We start from the raw sequence: 9,040 nt of genomic DNA, 5'->3' as shown, positions 1-9,040 counted from the left end.
AGTGGCATGGTGGGCAGGAGTCTAAAGATGTCTCTCAAAACCCTGGACCCTGGTTATTCAACCAACACTAACCTATTTGCAACTGTGAGGGGACTCTGAAGAGGCATTAAGGTTGCTACTCAGTGGGCTTTAAGATAGGGAGGTTAGCCCAGGCTGTCCAGGTGGGTCCCATGCAATCACATGAACTTTAAAAGCAGAAGAGGGTCCCAGAAGAGAGTCCCAGCATGAGAAAGGTTTGATGTGCTGTTGCTGGCTCTAGGATAGAGGGGATGGAGCACAAGGACCAGAGAGGTTTCTAGAGGAGCACCAATTGAGAGCCAGGAAAGACTCAGGGAACTCAGTCCTGCAGCTTCAAGGGGCTGGATTCTAGCAACAACCTGACTGAGCTTAGGAGCAGGTCTCTGCACCCCTGCCACTACCCTCCAACAGGAATGCAGCTGTTTGTGCTTTTCTAATCAAAACAGCCCTCAGGACAGGCCAGGGGCTTGGGCTTGGAGATTCACAAGGTAGAACAGCTTTGCTGTGGTGAGGGAGATGTGACTTTAGGTGGGCTCTGAGGCTAGCTAAGAAATAAGCACAAGAATGTAGCTTCAGTTGACTGTAAGTTTCATGAGATGTAAGCACTAAGTACCTTAGTAGCTCTGAGTGTGGTCCTGAACCAGGACAAGAAGGATCAGCGTTACCTGGATTCCCAGAGAAAAGCGAATTCTTGGGTGCACCTCAGCCTAGCTGAGTCAGAACATCTCAGGGTGAAGGCAGAAGTCTGTGTTTCACTAAGCTCTCCAGGTGGTCCTGCTGCTGGTTTGAGGATCACTGCAGTAACACTAGAACTATCTAGTCTCAACTAGAACAATCTAGAACAATCTGAGTCTCAATCTCGGCTGTTGACTGGGAGAAGTTGGGGTGCTCTAAAAAGTTACAGTTGCCTAGACCCTACGTCAGATGAATTTACTAAAAATTCCTGGGGTGGGGCTTATGTTTCTGCTCAGTCGCTTCAGTCGTGTCTCTTTGCGACCCTATGGACCATAGCCCGCCAGGCTCCTCTGTCCATGAAATTCTCCAGGCAAGAATGCTGATGTGTGTTGCCATTTCCTTCTCCAGGGCATCTTCCCAACCCAGCGATGGAACCTGCATCTCCAGCATTGCAGGTGGATTCTTTACTGTTGAGGCACTGGGGAAGCTTAAGGTGGGGATAGACATATGTAATTAAGTTTTCCTAGCACCTCTAATGTACAATAAGAATTGCTACCCAGAGATTTCACTGGTGATCCAGTGGTTAAGATTCCAGACTTCCAATGCAGGGGGCATAGGTCCGATCCCTAGTTGGGAAACTAAGATCCCACATGCCATGTGGTGTGGCCAAAAATAATTAAATACAATGAAATAAATATTTAAAAATTGCTACCCAGATGCTTGGCATGTAATTGAAGCTTGATAAATATTTCCTAACCAGATGGATGGTTAATAATATACTTGGAAAGATCCTTGATATTAGGGATAGCTTTACCCAGAGGAGCAATACTGAAGCCAGAACCTAAGGGCCTCAGGAGCTGTGGGAGAGGAGGGGTGAGCCAGCCTTGGTCCTGGTTGTCTTCTTCTCTGAACACTTTTCTGACCTCTAATGCATCCTACTTAAGTTCACCCAAAAGGCATGGAGATGAGACACAGGTGTAGGTTGAGAGCCTACAGTTATTTCTATTTCCTCTTACATCACATCAGTCTGTGGAGCATAAACGAGTTCACTTCTGAGGCATGGGGGAACCATATTACACCAACTCCTCAGAGCTTCCTCCCCTTCACTTCACTGATGGGCAGTAGCAGCAGGTCATGGCGACTTATCTTCTTGTGGAATTGCTTTCTCATGAAGGTAAGCAAGTGTGTGACAGGTTCTTGGCTTTTTAGTCCAAATAGCTAGTCTTCTCTAGCACATGGATAGCAGAGACACCAGACTATTCTCAAATATAATTGCCCATCAAAATCCCCTGGAAAGTGACAATTCATATTGCTAGGGTCAGTGTGGAACCGCTAGATCATGATGTTCAATAGCTGAGCTTATAATAGAAACCCCAGGAGAGTCCGATGTCTCTAGTCCATGTGAGTTTGGGAATCATTGCATCCTAACATCCTCTATTCACCAAGAAATGTTCTTTCTATAAAAAGATCCCAGCATTGTTAAATGTAAACTAGCTTTAGCAAAAAGGTTGTATCAATAAAGAGGAATTAGAGTAAAAGTTAAGGATTATCAATACTTCACAACAGTTACAGTTCTGTCTACTTACCTTCTTTTTTCCCCACTAACCTGATTCTTTTCTCAAGATTTACTGGTACTTCTCATCCTAAACTAATTTCTGAATTTAATCTTCCCCTTGTGATTTTAAGGCATTGAACTAGTTTGTCATCAAACACCATTCAAGATGCTTTTACTTTTCCCCCTTCCTAGCTGCAAACATTGGTTAACTGTATCGTAATTGATGAGGGGTCCCTAGCCATGAGGTCTTTGCCATTTTCCCTCTTAGCTTCCACTTTCTTCTTATGAAGTGGCAAAGAAAAAACCATAAATAGTTAATAGCATCATCAGGCTCACTCCTGAGTTCTCTCCTCTTGTGTCTGTCTGTCTTAATCATTAGAACAGGGGCTAATTAGCTTCCAAGTCTTCCAAAGTTACAGATTGTATGGATGCTAATTTGGAAAACAATGATAAGATTTACATACTGAACACGTTCCTCCTGATTCCCTTAGCAACCACCCCCAAACTCCAGACGAAATTATCAACCCATTTTGGCCAGAAGGTAACTGTAAGAATTCGTTTGGACAGATGCTAACCAGGGGAGCCTGCATCCTCACTTCCACTCCTGGGTGCTGAGCCTCACAGATTCTGAAGGCAGGGCAACTCTGCCTCCTGCTTTCACACCATCAACTCTGCCAGCTTCCTGAGACCAGCTAAGAGAGCTTTTACTGTCCTTTCTCCAGGCCGAGCTAGGTGGGCAGACTGAAGTTCCAGCAAGGAGCAATCTATGCCAGTCTCCACCCTTAGAAGGCACCACATCCAGGAGACCTCTTCTCTCTTCCAGTTCTTGTCCACTGACACTGAGAAATAGCTGGAATGCTCTTAAAACCATGGGCACTCTGGCTCCCTGACTTAGGGGAAAACATTTGAGCGATGAGGGGTTATTTGCGAATGTGCAGGTGAGATCGAATTGCAGACATCGACACAGGGAAAGTGGATCCAGCCATCCAGGTGGGTGGGGTGGAAGTAGACACGGGGGCGCTGAGCAGAGGCATCCTGGCTGGGCCTGTCTGAAACATCCCACTTGGCTGCCTGATACCCTCCCTCCACCCCCCTGGAGGCACTGCGGGCCTTGTGCTCTTTTGATGCCAGGAGAAGAGGTGGATGGGAGAAACCTGACCCTCTAATGCCAGACACCCGCAGCAGCTGATGCGTGGCTGGGTCCTCTTGCGAGGCTTGGCTAGGCTCCCTCTCTGTTCGAAGCAGCATTAAGAAGATGGATTTCCGTTAGCCAGCTATAATGGGAGACCGTAAGGGCTGCAAAGGAGACACTTGACTTGTGGACACCTTGTATTGTGGACACCTTGTATGTGTGCCAGTCGCTTTGGGGGAAAGCACTCGACAGAGACCCAGGTGAGGCTCCTCTTCAGGTTCTTGTTGTTCTGTTCTCTCCCCTCCCCCTCCTCTCTTATCCTCCGTTTCTTCCCTCATTCATTCCCATGCTCTCCCTCATGGTCTGGAAATGATCCGTGTGAGAAGGACTCAGAGCCCATCCTGACTTGGCTTGAAGGGTTGCTCAGCTCCCTAGATTCTCCCCATTGTGTCCCTACCAAGGGTGCCCCTGAGGTGGGGCCTCTGCAGTGCCAGAGCAACAGGCTCCCGCTGCTGCCCAGTGATGTTCCCAGACGCCTCAGTCTCATGGGCAGAGTGCAAGCACTGGCTTGTGAAGTCTGACTGCTCCCAAGAAGGATTGGGGAGCTTGGCCCTCTCAGGCTCTGAAGGGTCGTTTCCAGGAGCTCAGCTTGACTGTGACTCAGTTTATGCCCCTTGCAGCCTTCTGGGGTGAGGGGAAGGGAATTTGGTTTCTGGTGGGTGGAGATAGCTATCCAGGCTGGTGCTGCCAAGGCACCTCTCCTGAGAAGGAGTCCCCAGATTTCAAAGCATGGGAGGCAGCTACAGGCTCCTCTTACACATACCCTAGGGTCTGCCCAGAGGTGCCCAGAGCCTCTTGGAGCCCGGAATCCCTCAGAGTGTGCTTGCTAGCCCAAGCCTTCCACCAGTGCCCGTGTGCTCAGAGAGAGAGAGCAGGGACACGCACTGGCCGAGTGGGGAGACACTGCACAGCTTCCTCGCTCTCCTTCTCCATCCTTGGCTGCAGGATCCTGCTCCTGTTTGCTGCCACCAGCACCCAAGGATGGAGCCAAGGCCTCAGAAAAGACAGGAGACCCAGCCATCTCAGACACGTGGGCTCCCTTCCTGCAAGAGACAGTTCCTCGTGGATGGGCAGAGCCCTCTCTACATGGCCTGGCTCCAGAATGACCTTGGGAGGCCACTTAAGCCACTCCCTTAGCCTGGGCAATGGCACCCATTGAATCTATAAGTCTGTCTTGAGCATTAAATCATCATAAGTCTATCATAAGTCTATCTTGAGCATTAAATTCCAGGTGCTGCTGGTATTAGCCCATATGGAGGGGAGAAAACCCAAGTGAAACCTGCCATGTTACCTCTGGCCACAGGTGTATTCCTCAGCATACATCTCCATGAACGTGATACTTAAAATTGTAACAGAACAGAGCTCCGCATAAATGAACCCTGCCCATCTTCCCAATCTCATGCCCTACACTTTTAGCTATTGGCTCCTCACTAGGGTTCAGCCCCACTGCCCTCCCCTGTCCCTGACATTTCTGGTTCCTTCCCCTGATGAAGTATCATGTGCCCACAGATGCCCTTCCAAATGGCCCTGGGTGAAGCATGCTTCTCATCCCAGGAGTCACCCTCTGTCATGCAGTGTTTTACTTCCTACATGGTTCTTGGTTGATGCCCTCTGAGATGATCTTACTGTATTTGCTTAGTCTTTTGAAGGAGAAGGTAATAGCACCCCACTCCAGTACACTTGCCTGGAAAATCCCATGGATAGAGGAGCCTGGTGGGCTGCAGTCCATGGGGTTGTGAAGAGTCGGACACGACTGAGTGACTTCACTTTCACTTTTCACTTTCATGCATTGGAGAAGGCAATGGCAACCCACTCCAGTGTTCTTGCCTGGAGAATCCCTGGGAGGGGAGCCTGGTGGGCTGCCGTCTATGGGGTTGAACAGAGTCAGACACGACTGAAGCAACTTAGCAGCAGCAGCAGCAGCAGCAGCAGTCTTTGAAGGGAGGGTCTGTCTCCTCCATAATTTCACACCCATGAGAACAGGGACTTTCTGTCCTGTCTTTGCTTCCCCAGTACCCAGCCTGGTGCCCAGGATGCAATAAGTGGTCAGAAAATACATACCGAGTACATCACTGACTTACAGCAGGAACAGAGGGCCTCACCCTGCTGCTGCAGAGGCTTCCTGGGTTGGGGAAGAGGGTAAGGACTATCCTTTGGGTGCCAGAGGGAAGGAAACACTTCCCACTGGTATGGCCAGGGGTATCGCTATCTAATTGACACCTCCCCGCCACGCGTCTACTGTAACACACTGCTGTCTCAAGGCTGTGTCCTTGAATGGCTCCTAGTGTGGGAACAGCGGACAGAACGTACATTCCAGGGAGAGAGTATGAGGAGCCTCTGATGGCCTAGGTCAGCGCAGGAGTCAACCAGTAGTCACATCCTATCTGTGACTTCCTTCGATAGGCCAGTGTTGGCGTCCTCAGCTTCACCCTTGTTCCCTTCCCCAGACTCTTTGGGAGGTGCTGGTATCTGCATTCTAGTTCCTTCCCTTGTGCTAAGTCACATAACCAAGAAATGACACAAACGATTTACTCTCCAAGTTAACATACAAACTTAAAACTTGGCTTGAGGCAATGCAACAGCATGCCACAATACTAATGTAATGGAGAGGAAAATTGCTTTCTTCATCCACAAGTACCTTGTCAGGAGAGTTGTTATTGCTCCGTCGCTAAGTCATGTACAACTCTTTGTGAGCCCATGAACCGCAGCACACCAGGCTTCCCTTCCCTGAAGGAGAGGCTTCCCTGTCCTTCACTATCTCCCTGAGTTTGTGCAAACTCATGTCCACTGAGTCAGTGATGCCATCCAACCATCTCATCCTCTGTCACCCCCTTCTCCTCTTGCATTAGTCTTTTCCAATGATTTGGCGCTTTACAGCAGGTAGCCAAATTATTGGAGCTTCAGCCTTAGCACCAGCCCTTCCAATGAATATTCAGGGTTGATTTCCTTTAGTATTGACTGGTTTGATCTCCTTGCTGCCCAAGGGACTCTCAAGAGTCTTCTCCAGCACCACAGTTAAAAAGCATCAGTTCTTCAGCACTCAGCCTTCTTTATGGTCCAACTCTCATGTCTGTACATGACTACTGGAAAAACCATAGCTTTGACTAGATGGACATTTGATGGTAAAGTGATAAGAAGTCTCTCCTTATTAATACACTATCTAGGTTTCTCATAGCTCTTCTTCTAACGAACAAGTGCATTTTAATTTCATGGCTGCAGTCACCATCCACAGTGATTTTGGAGCCCAAGAAAATGAAATCTGACACTGTTTCCACATTTTCTGTATCTATTTGCCATGAAGTGATGGAACCGGATGCCATGATTTTGCTTTTTGAATGTGAGTTTTAAGCCAGATTTTTCACTCTCCTTTCACTTTCATCAAGAGGCTCTTTAGTTCCTCTTCACTTTCTGCCATTAAAGTGGTATCATCTGCATATCTGAGATTGTTGATATTTCTCCTGGCAATCTTGATTCCAGCTTGTGATTCATCCAGCCTGGCATTTTGCATGATGTACTTTGCATATAAGTTAAATAAGCAGGGTGACAATATATAGTCTTGACATACTCCTTTCCCAATTTTGTACCAGTCTGTTGTTTCATGTCCAGTTCTAACTGTTGCTCCTTGTCCTGCATACAGGTTTCTCAGGAGGCAGGTAACATGGTCTGGTATTCCCATCTCATTAAGAATATTTCATAGTTTGTTGTGATCCACACAGTCAAAGTCTTTAGCATAGTCAATGAAGCAGAAAGTGAAAGTGTTATTCACTCATTCATGTCCAGCTCTTTGTGATCCCATGAACTGTAGCCCACCAGGCTTCTCTGTCCATGGAATTCTCAAGGCAAGAATACTGGAGTGGATTGCAATTCCCTTCTCCAGGGGATCTGCGCAACTCAATGATTGAACCCGGGTCTCCTGCGTTGCGGGCAGTCTTTACTGTCTGAGTCACCAGGGAAGTCCACATAGATTTTTTTCTTTTTTTGGAATTCCTTTGCTTTTTCTATGATCCAGAATATGATGGCAATTTGATCTCTGGTTCCTCTGACTTTTCTAAATCTGGCTTGTACATCTGAAAGTTCTCAGTTCACATATAGCTAAAGCCTATCTTGAAGGATTTTGAGCATAATCTTGCTGGCATGTGAGATGAGTGCAATTGTACAGTAATTTGAACATTCTTTGGCATTGCCTTTCTTTGGGATTGGAATGAAAAAATGCCCTTTTCCAGTCCTGTGGCAACTGCTGAGTTTTCCATATTTGCTGGCATAATGAGTACAACACTTGAACAGTATCATCTTTTAGGATTGAAAATAGCTCAGCTGGAATTCCATCACTCCCACTAGCTTTGTTCATACAAATGCTTCCTAAGGTCCACTTGACTTCAGGAGAGTGAGTCCCATAAAATGAATGACCCTATTGTTCCGCCCAATCCTCTCATGGGGTCTTGTCACCATGGATAGCCTTGAGCGAGGCAGCAGGGAGGGTCCCCTGGGTGGGGCTGCTGGAGGACCTCGAAGAACAGGAACACGTAATGTTCTCTGAGTCTATTTGCATTTTTGCAGAGTAAACATCTCCATCATCACTGCTGAGTCCTCAGTGAAGTCAACCTCACATACACAATTCTGAGTGAGAGTGGTGAGTGTGTGTCTGGGTCAGTTTGGCACCTAGTGGAGAGGTAGTGGAGGTCCAGGCATTGAACTAAGGAAGAAGAGACAAGTTTAAGATTACAGTTGAAAACTCTATGCCCTGATCACATTCCTTCAGCCCTAGCTGCGGTCACAGAGGCCTGACTTCCAGCTACCAGCTTTGGGGCCCAAGGCCTTTCTCTGGACCTCGGAGGGCTGTTGGCCATACTCACGCAGCTGGGAGTGCTATGGAGTTGATGTTCTTCTCTTTGGCAGCCTGAACCAATGTCTGCTGAGGATTGGTGTATAAATACCCCAACTTCCTTGCCCCTTGGGTGGATAACTTGCAGGCCTCTGCTCTACACTGGCATCCAGTTTCCCCACAGAGTTAATCCTGGGTCACCCATGGGGGTGTGGCTTGGTGGTACACTCTGGCTACCTCTTCTCCATTATCTCACTTCTTCACTCACCTCTCTGTGTTTCCTTCCCCTCCTGTCTAAGTGAGGTCCCTAGAAGCAGAGCCTAAAGCTTGGCCAGATGACTTAGTGGGGAGTGCTTTCAGGCAAGAAGTGAGAACCATCATGGGGCAGGAGAAAGAGCTGAGCAAAGCTATGGTCTTCACTGGAGATGGCTTCAGCCTGATCCTTTGGGGAACTCTGGAGCACAGACTTTACCTCAAAGTTAGTTCCCCCGGAGTCAAGGAAGCTGACCTTTGGAACCCCCATTTCAGTTAGTTACTTCCTGAAGACTGCCCTGAGGGGTGGGGGTGGGTAGACCTATCCTCCCAGCTGAGGTGGTGCCCATTTGGCCAAAGACAATGCTCCAGAAAAGGGCTCAGCTGTGACCTGCTAGCCACCAGTGCCCACAGCTGGAGAGATGGTGCACTGGCCAGTGGAGGGAAGGGGCCATGTAGGCTGGCGATCTGATCTGTCTCAGGGTCTGATTCTGGGTATGGATGAAAGACAGATTTACCATTTACC

Source organism: Ovis aries, chromosome 1 (genome assembly GCF_016772045.2).
Source record: "Ovis aries strain OAR_USU_Benz2616 breed Rambouillet chromosome 1, ARS-UI_Ramb_v3.0, whole genome shotgun sequence".
In the NCBI taxonomy this organism is placed as follows: Eukaryota; Metazoa; Chordata; class Mammalia; order Artiodactyla; family Bovidae; genus Ovis; species Ovis aries.
Note: the sequence above shows the minus strand (reverse complement) of the source record.